At 35.3% G+C, this 10,012-nt stretch overlaps 1 non-coding gene across 1 annotated transcript; it reads right to left on the reverse strand.

Moving 5' to 3' along the window:
• Positions 1-2,617: 2,617 nt before the first annotated feature.
• LOC122124721 lies at positions 2,618-2,724 on the reverse strand. The gene has a single exon (XR_006150628.1). It is a non-coding gene; the product is annotated as a U6 spliceosomal RNA (small nuclear RNA).
• Positions 2,725-10,012: the final 7,288 nt, after the last annotated feature.

A 10,012-nucleotide genomic window follows, 5' to 3' on the forward strand; every position in this document is an offset into this window, starting at 1 on the left:
TATTGCTTAAATCATTTTCTGTTGAGGCTTGAGACTATATAACTCAATTTAGTTAGACCTTTTACAAGACTATATATAATTTATTTATTTTACTTTGTTCTTTCCAAAGGCTGCATGACTAATTTCACTTGGTTTCTTTCAGTTTCATGTAGTTCAGATTTCAAACTGAAGAATAAATGGAAGGAAGCAAACAAAAAATATATTTCCCCTCATCTGATGATGCCTCTACAAGAATGAGGAAAGTGTTGATGCTTCTAAGGACCTATGATAGAATATCAAAAAGACAATTTATTCTTCCAGGTCTTCCTTATCTTTGCGATGTAACTTAAATGATGTAAAACACAATATACTGCTCAGATACTTTTATGTTCTATCAGATTTGCACATTTTCATATGGATTTCACCTCTGTCTACAACATTTCTTCATCGTTCTGTCCCTGATACTTTTACACTATCACGACATAAGATAACCAGTTTGTTTTACAGCATGAGAAGTTATCCACCTGGCTTCCTTGGAAGCAGAGCATGGTCAATAGATATTACTTCTGGTTGCTCACACTACATGGAATGGTTTTTGTATTACTTATCATATTCTATTTGGTATTTAAAAAAGAATGCTGGCTAAACTCAAAGCTCATTCATAGGTTTATGTTAAGTGTTTCACAAGTCTTACTCTCTTAATTCTTAAGATAACATTCGCTATAATGTTAATGTTATTACCATTGTAGTGTTGGGAAAAATTGTAGCTAAAGACACTAAGTGCATGGCCCAAAGACACACACAGTGAGGAAGGAAATGAGTCAAAGTTTCCAAAAGTCTTTCAGCAATACCAAAAAGGTGGGTAAAATCTCTCCATTCTCTTACACTCTCAATTCAATATTCATTTTGTCCAAGAAATAATAGCATAGCAAATATTGCCCTTGGTGATTGTTTTCTATCACATTTTGTCTTCAACACAGAATGTGTTGGTGACATTGGGTTATCAAACACAGAGCTGAGCTTACAAATTGAGGTCCGAAGACAGCCAAATTTCTTCTGTCACACAGTTCCAGTTTCATTTTTAAAAAGTACTAAAACTTTTAAATATCATCACTTACTATCTTTTAACAATCCCCAAACTGACATATACTCACTTCAAAAGGTTTTCAAATTAGGAGATGATAAAACAGGCCCCCATGAAGTAAATTTTCTTTTATTTTTTAAAATTGTTCTAAAAGCCTTGTGCTGGCTGGTCACACCTATAATCCTATCTACTCTGAATATTTGCTCTGGAGTCTGATTTCTGTGGATAACACTTGGGAGCCAATCAGGGCCAAAAAAAAAACTTCATGAAATTATTTTTCAAAATGTTTAATGAACTAGCAAAGAGCCAGGAATTGAGATGTAGCTCATATAGTAGCTCACCAATCTAGATAGGAAAGGCCTAGCAAGACCTTGAAGCCCTGATTTTAAACTCTGAGCACGCCAATATACATGCATGGCGTGTGTTCACATGCACGCACGTGTTTCCTTGAACACTGCCTTACTCACACACACACACATTTATTCAAATTACCGTCATATCAGTGTTCTGCATTAATTTCTTTGTTAACGATATTATATGGGTAAAATACAGGAAATAAACTCTTCCATCTCAGAACATTTTTGTATGTTTTTTTATTGAAATAATACTGTGCACAGGGGTCACATTTACAAGAACAAGGAAACTAGTACATTTCCTAACAAGCATTGTTACCTCCTCCTTTATATTTCCCATACCATCCCTTCCCCCCCACCTCCACAAGTACACTCCCCTCCCCCTTCCTTCCTCCGCCTAAATTGTAAACTTCATTTTTCAACATAGTGTCTTGTGCATCTCATTGTTACAATGGGTCAACCTGTATCCCTATTTGAGCATTTTTTCCCTTCCCCTCCCCAAATTAGAGAAGCATACATAAAAGATGTAAGTGCACCAACTTCAAATACAGAGAAAACAGGGGTTATATCGTGGGGAGAAACATACAAAAAAACAAAAAATTGACATCACACATTATAAGTACCTGAGAAACAAGAGCAAGAAACAAAAAACCACTTGTGTCCCTATTTTGGGGTTCAATTTCTTTAACATCATTTTATCTGGTTATATGCACATATCTTTTGAACTTTTCTGCTTATCCCAGACATACATTTGTTATTGAAAATAAGGGAAATCATGGGACCTATGTTTCTTTAGACTTGGCATACTTCAGTCAATAAATTTTTTTCCAAGTCTTTCCATTTCCTAACAAATTGGGAGATGTCATTCTTTCTGATGGAGGCATAGAATTCCATTGTGTAAATATACCGTATTTTCTTGATCCATTCATCTAATGGGGGCATTTGGTTTGGATTCATATCTTAGCTATCATAAATAATGTTGCAATCAACATAGATTTGCTGGTAGTTTTAGTATGGTCTTGTTTATGATCATTTGGGTAAATCCCCAAAAGTGGGATTACTGTGTCATACGGGAGTTTTATGTAGAGTCTTTTGAGGAACCTCCATACTGCTTTCCAAAGTATTTGAACAAGTTTACACTCCTACCAAGAATGCAGTACGATTCCCTTGTGACCACACACCTTTCAGCATCTGTTGTTGTAAAAATATGGAATGCTACACAAATTTTCATGACATACTTGCGCAGGGGGCATGCTAATCTTCTCTGTATTATTCCAATGTTAGTGTATGTGATACTAAATTGAGTACAGAACATTTTTTTATATAAAGTATAATTTTTATTGATTTTATTAAACTAGACAATTCAACAAAATTAAGTTCAAAAGAATTGTTGTGAAATTTTAGAATCATATATTTCTTACATAAGCAAACATTTAGGAATAAAATCAAGATAGACATGCCAAAAACAAAATAATTCCAAATATTTGTAGTTCAAGAGATGTGTAGGAGGAGGAATTCAATTATTCTATACAAGGCACCTGTCAAAATGAACATTGCAGCAAGTGTTTAATTTTGTTAAAAATTTTAAGGTTTTAAGTATGCTTAATTTTGGGATTTTGCTTATATGTGCCCAAAATAGGACCGTTTGGCAGGTATAAAACTTTTCTATAAAGTATTTAAGATTTATGGTAACAGACATTAAGTACTAAGTATGTACATTTCAGAGTTTATGGAAACTTTATTAATGAGAAGTTGCAAAGTCTTTGTGTAAAGAAGCAGAGTGAAGAGTTAAGACTTTAACTATACAGTTTCTGTTAAAACTTTAGGGATTCCTTACTTTATTTGATAGCAAGGAATAAATGATGATATAAGCCATAATGTACGCATGTATGTTACTATTCACACACATGCATATACACACGTATACATGCACACATGGAGAAAGACACATAATTACAGCCAACACAAGTTTCACCAGTTGTTGAATATGCCTTAAACTGAATACTAGAAACAATATATGTTGAAGATGTATTTGTCTCTAAGAGTTCATTTACCACTCCTCTTATCTCTTAAAACTGGTAGTTTTAGAGAGATTTGACTTACAAGATGCAGTACAAGTGATAGCAAGTCACTTGGAAACCTCAGTAAGTATGTCATATGGTGTCTCCCTGCTCCTCAAGGATTGCTTACTCTTGTAGACACTTTCAACCACCAATTTAGCAGGAGAATACCCTGGTAAAGAGTAAAGTTATAAGGTTTTAAATGGCATCCTTACTTGAGCTCTTTTTCCAACAACCAGCATGAATTTGTAGGCAGATGAGTGAGTCCTCAAAAAATTGGACTCTACATATATATTTAACTGACCCATGTGAAAATTCCTATGTGAGAAATGCTGACTGAGGTCTTGCTGATTTCCTGGCCAAGAAAATAAGAAAAAAAGAAAGTATTTTTAATTTTTAAAGTTTGAGAATAATTTGTAACCTGTCAATAAATGTGTAGAACACAATTATATCAACTGACAAAAAAAAATGATGGCATTTCATTTATGTGCTCTTGGATTAGGCCAGTGATTTTAGAGGTGTCTACACAAGTAGAATCAGCATAAATCAAGCCAGCATTTCTTCATTTATGATATATGGAAAGGTTACTGGTTGACCCATTGTAACAATGAAATATACAAGACACATTACCAGAGGATGGGTGAATGGGGGAGGTGGGGAGGTGTAAAGGGAAGGGATGGTAGGGGAAAAACAAAGGGGAGGGTAACAATGCTCAATAAGAAATGTACTCATTACCCTACTTATGTAACTGTAACCCCTCTGTACAGTATTTATAATAAAAATATATATTAAAACATACAAGGAAACTTCTGTACTTATATGAAGTTGTATTTGTCACTCAATATAAGTAAGGTATTGGTTTTAGGACCACAGGCTTATTACTTTGGATACTCTAATTCTCTACATGAACACAGTATATTATTTACATTAGAATCTGCCCACCAGCTAGTGCAGTATAATTGCTGTGAGAATTTTTAATACATTCTATATTTGTAATGAAAACTAAAAGTATATGTATGCACAATCAACAGATACAAATTTTTTCAGATAAATTTTGTATGCAGTTTGAGGATGGAATTGGAGAGCAATTTCGAAAAGCACAAATTTCATCAAAAAGACCAGTTTGCAAATTGTAACAAGGAGCTAATCCAGCATCATTGAATAGTATGGAACTCCAAGGAGAAGTACTTGAATTGAGACAATATCAGAAAGTGTAACAACCCAAGGACTTTTTAAAATGCAGCTGCTAGAATTCTCATGTAGAGCTTTCATAACAGTTTGTGAAGCACAAATCAGAACCTCACTGAAGTGTAGATGGTTTTCTCTCAACTTTCTGTCATGATCAGTCATTATCAATCAACATATAGCTAATCTTGAATAATCCTCTAATAAAATGTTGATGGAGTGTTTATATGCAGAAAACCTCGGAAGGCTAACTTTTTCCAATTAGGACAGTCTGTATTTTATGATCCAGCCGAGAGAAAACTAGGTAAGCATCCATTTACAACCTTCTGAATAATTCTGATTCTGCCCACATCACTTATCTATCCATACCTGTGCCCGAGTGAAACGATTTTAAAATAATTTATCATTTAAAATTTAAATTTATGCTTCAGGGAAGATATCGAAGGAGAAGCTGGAAGCTAAACAAGCTCTCACATAGAAAACAGCTTTAGTGCTCCAGTGAAAAGTCCTAAGCTGGAGAATCACACCAAGTGTGCCAGCACAGTACAGAGAGTTAGGCCAGAGAGGGAAAAAAACCGGGCAAGGAGACAAATCTGAGCACTTGCCAACAGCTGTGGTTGCAGCTGTGGTGGGGGCGGTTGCGGCTGTAGGCGCCATACCTGCAACACAGAGAGTCTATGACAAAGGCGCCAGATGCAGCAGGTGAGAGGATTCTACTCAACACCAGCAAGAACTGACAAGGAGCAGACATCTTCATCCTTCAGATCGCAGACCAGAGATCACCCAGGAACCAGACTCCTGTGTGAGTAGAAGCATGATTTCCTCACTCCTTCTCAGGGAGCAGAGAAGGGAAGGCCAGCCCTCCCTGCCCACTACCGGAGATCTCCATCTCTGATACTGGCAAAGGCCTCACTGAGCAGCTAGCTCCAACTCAGTCTTTGGATGAAAACAAAAAGTAATTTAGCAGGTCGTCACAGGAACCTAACCTGACTTGCCAGGCTCAGCTCTATGCAGGGAAAATTCACCCAGGCCTTGCCTGCGCCAGCCCCAGGATGGCTTTCTTCACTGGGTAAACAGAGCCAGGGGCTGCCTCTCCCTACAGCAGCCTAGACAATCAATTGAAATTCAGTAAAAATAAACCCTGAGAATGGCTCCTGGCTGGGCTCTGTGACTGCTTCAGAAGCTAGCCCCTCAGGGAAAAGCTACTGTTTGCTGAAAGGCCTCAACTCTACCAAGAACCTAGCCCCATTACAGCATCTCTAAACTAGAAGAAACAGCCATCACCCTGTTTTGTGATACTCAAAGCAGATCTCCCTCCCATTGAACTAACCTGGGAAGAGGATGACAAAATCCTGGGTAAATCAAAGCATTTTTCTGCCTCCTCAAACAAACTGACTTAAGAAAACAACCAAGCTACAGGAAAATCAAACACCACAAGCAGACCAGAGACTCCAACAAGAGACTGGTTATGGACACAAGGGAGATGCAGGACCTTCCCATCTCACCCCCAAAAGCAAATAACTCTTTTTTGTTACCTTTTATTAAAATTTTTTTAACATTTTTAATTTTTAACTTTAAAAAATTGTTTTCTATTAACTTTTTTTCTTCCTCTTGTAATTTTTATTTTAGGGGTATATGTTTGTGTGTGTGCTTTTTTTTCCATTTTTGTTTAGCTCTACTGATCTTTTAATCCTTTTTTCTTTTCTGTCTCATTCTTTTCACTTTTTCTTCTCTTTCCTTCTTCTTTGCATGATTTAATCGCTTTTCTGCTCATTATCAGATATACCTGTAGTCGATTATTAGACCTTATCCCCCATTGTATACACACTTAATCCAGAAATTTATTACTGAATTCAAAACCTCTTAGACTTAAATTCCTTAATAGCTCTACTACATTTATATACCTATATAAAATTTTAAGCATTTTAATTTTTTTAATTTTTCACGTCTCCTTTCTATCCCTTCCGTTCTCTTATCCTATTCCAGTCCTTTTCTGAATATTACGTTTTTAATTTGCATAATTTAAGTGTTTCATTTTTTAATTTTTAATTTTTGTTTTACAATTTTTTCTTGTCTTTTTTTCTCTTTCTTTTTTCCCCAGTCTCTACTATCATTCTATCCAACCTATTTCCTGCTTTGACATTAGGAGTAAGTTAGCTCTCCCTCTACCTTTCCACATCCTTCTATTCTTATTTATACCCACATCTCTCGCTAAAACTAATAACTTCTGGTTTGCCAAATTCTTCTTTGTGGTTCATAGACTATTAATACATAGTTGTTTGATGTTGAAAAATATATCTGTTGAACTAGATTTTATCTCAGGCTTTTGACTATGCAAATATAGACTGTGTTGATGCTTGCCTTAAGGTAGTTTTCTAGCACAAACTGGTGTTACTTTCATCCCAAATGGGCAGAATAAGCTGGAAAAAACACAAGAAAAATGGCATGTCCCGGTATCTCAACTCCAACTCATGATAATCAGTGGAGAGAACAGATAATGAATAATACAGAGGAGAGCTCCCCCAAAGCTCTATAAACACTAATGGTAAACATGGTAAAAAGATTGAAAACCTGCAAAGGACTCTGTGCGAGCATGAGAGGGAGAGAGATGAGGCAAACGAAAGATCAAAACAGGAAGCTCAAGGCGTGAGGAAGCTACTCAAAGATAGATAAAGGAATTGCATGTGCAACTTGAGAACACTCAAAGAGAAATAAAGGAATTGTGTGAGCAAGCTGTGATCAGTCAAAGAGAACTACAGGAATTGCATGAACGTGAGGAAGTTAATCAAAGAGTAATACAAGAATTGAGAAAGCGGGATGAAAATACACAAAGATCACTAGAAGCATTCATGGAATCCGTAAACAGAGAGCTGAAAGAAGTCAGGGAGTCCACAAAGGGAATGCTGAATGGATCCCAACAGAAGGACTGGAAGTCCAAGGAAACCATAACCAATCAACTAAGTGATTTGAGAATAAACACTGAACATCAAATTAAGGAAGTAAAGAATTTCATACAAGATCTAAAATAAAGATCCAACAAAGAATTTGAAGCCATAAAAGCCTACCAACTACAAGTAAAAGAAAAAAAAAGTAGAAAATCTGGATAGTAGAATAGACCACGCAGAATATTGAATCCTGAGGATAGAAGACAGCATAGATTTCATAGAAAAAGAACATACAACCATCCAAGACAAATCTAAGAAATATGATAGATCTATTCAGCATTCAACCTTTGAGCCACCAGTGCCTACCCATGTTGCATATTTTGTGTAATTCAAATTTTCAGCATTGTATAGATGCTCCTACTACAATATAAAAACAAAAAAAACTTAACCTACTTTTCACTGTATTTGATGTTGTTATAATTTGTGGAGGGGAAGGAAAAAACTAAGTTGTTTAAATAGGGATACAGGTGGACCCAGTACAACGATGAGATGTACAAAATGTTATGTAGAAAAATGAAATTTACAACTTTGGCTCAAGATGGGAGAGAGGGTCGGGAAGGGGAGATGGAAAGGGATGATAAAGGGTTAGAAAGGAGGAGGTAACAATGCTTTATAAGAAATGTACTCATTACATTGTCCCTGTAATTGTAACGCCTCTGTATGGTATTTTCACAAAAAAACTTAAAACATAATAAGGATATTTGTATAGTATATAATGAAGGAAGAATTTTCATCCTTTACAAAATATATGCAAAATCTATGCTAAACTATCTATATTTTACTCTACCTTTCTTGCAACGAGTTTGATATAGTTTAATACCTGTCACACCAAGTTTCTTTATATTCTACTGGAGATTTAATTTTTCATGTATGTATATATATGTATATTTATATCTATCTATCTATCTATCTATCTGTATATGTTCCAATGTGGATCCTCAAACTTGAAACTTTGCTTTTTTTTTTGCTGTTCAGCAGTTAATCTGGTCCACTCAATCTGTGACAATATCTGTGCTCATTCTGATCATTCCTTTATTTACCACACCATTAGCACCATTAGCCTTTTAAAATCAGCTTAATTTCCAGAGATGATTACCAATCAATCCAACCAATATACACCTAGAGTGTTTTAATAAAACAAGCTTTAATGTAGGAAGATAACATGAAGTGACAACTACAAAATTTCTACAGAGACCTGACATCTTTCACATTTCTGCCTTCCTCATGATACTTAAGCAATCATTGACTAACACTATTAATAATACTGCAATTATAACTTAAAGATCAGTGTTTTTGCAACCTGAAGCTTTCTTTTTCTATGATTCTTGACATAAACTTTTGTGAGACTTTTTTGATTGTGGTGGGATACCATCAAAAACAAAGCCATGTATATCAAGAAAGCCAATGTTTTCAACTCAGAGTACTAAACAAAAGAGGGAAAAAAATTAAGGTTAGCTATATATGTTAAGCACAAATATAGGCAATATCAAGATATTTTGAAATTGTATAATTTTATTGGATAAAGTGGCTCAAATCTATACTATTATCTACTTGGAAAAAAGAGCTTAGAGGATTCCAGTTCCAGGCAAAATGTTTTATGCTTGTGTTAGGAGGACCTTAGTCCAAGCAGGCCCAGGCATATAGTGGTACTACCTCAAAATAAGCAATAAAATTATAATTTGTAGGTATGGTAGTAGTAGAGATGCCATTTCACAAGTATAGGTTTTGAGTTCAATCCTCCAGTAGTACTGGGAATTTAAATGTGGCATGTCTAAGGTCAAGACTTCATACTTGTCTTACAAGCTCTAATGAAACCTTTACCTCTCTTGCTATTTTTTAAAAGTATAACCATAACTTCCATGCCCCAAACAAATAATTTCATATTAGAGATTTTCTTCTATGTATTAAGTAATATGTTATGTCCCACTGAAATCAGACTAAAGATAAAACACCCATTGTCTTACAAAGTGACTGCATATGGAAACAGAATCTCAAAGGTAGCATTTAAGTTGAAGTGTACTCCAAGAGAAGCAGAATGCCTTGAATATGCCAAGGAAAGAGGAATCAGAAGCTAACTCTAATCTTAGTGTTCTAATTCCACCAACTCTGAGACAATGTATTTACAATGTTAATGCTACCCAATCTGTGGTAGTTTATTATTGCAATTACTAGCAAACATGTGGAAGCTATAAGACACGAAAAGTCTTTGACTCTTCAGATCCAAGACTCATCTCTATAATCCTAGTGATTAAGAAGTACAAGATTTGGGGAATAATGGTTTTCAGGCTGGTAGAAAAGTTCATGAGGTTCTATCTCCAATTAACTACAAAAATTTCTGGGCTGGGCCATGGTTCAAATAGTAGACTGACTACTGTTAGCAAAACAAAAAACAAAAAACTGAGAGCC

The sequence above is a fragment of the Dipodomys spectabilis genome, unplaced genomic scaffold, assembly GCF_019054845.1.
Source record: "Dipodomys spectabilis isolate Male_0828 unplaced genomic scaffold, ASM1905484v1 ptg000242l, whole genome shotgun sequence".
In the NCBI taxonomy this organism is placed as follows: Eukaryota; Metazoa; Chordata; class Mammalia; order Rodentia; family Heteromyidae; genus Dipodomys; species Dipodomys spectabilis.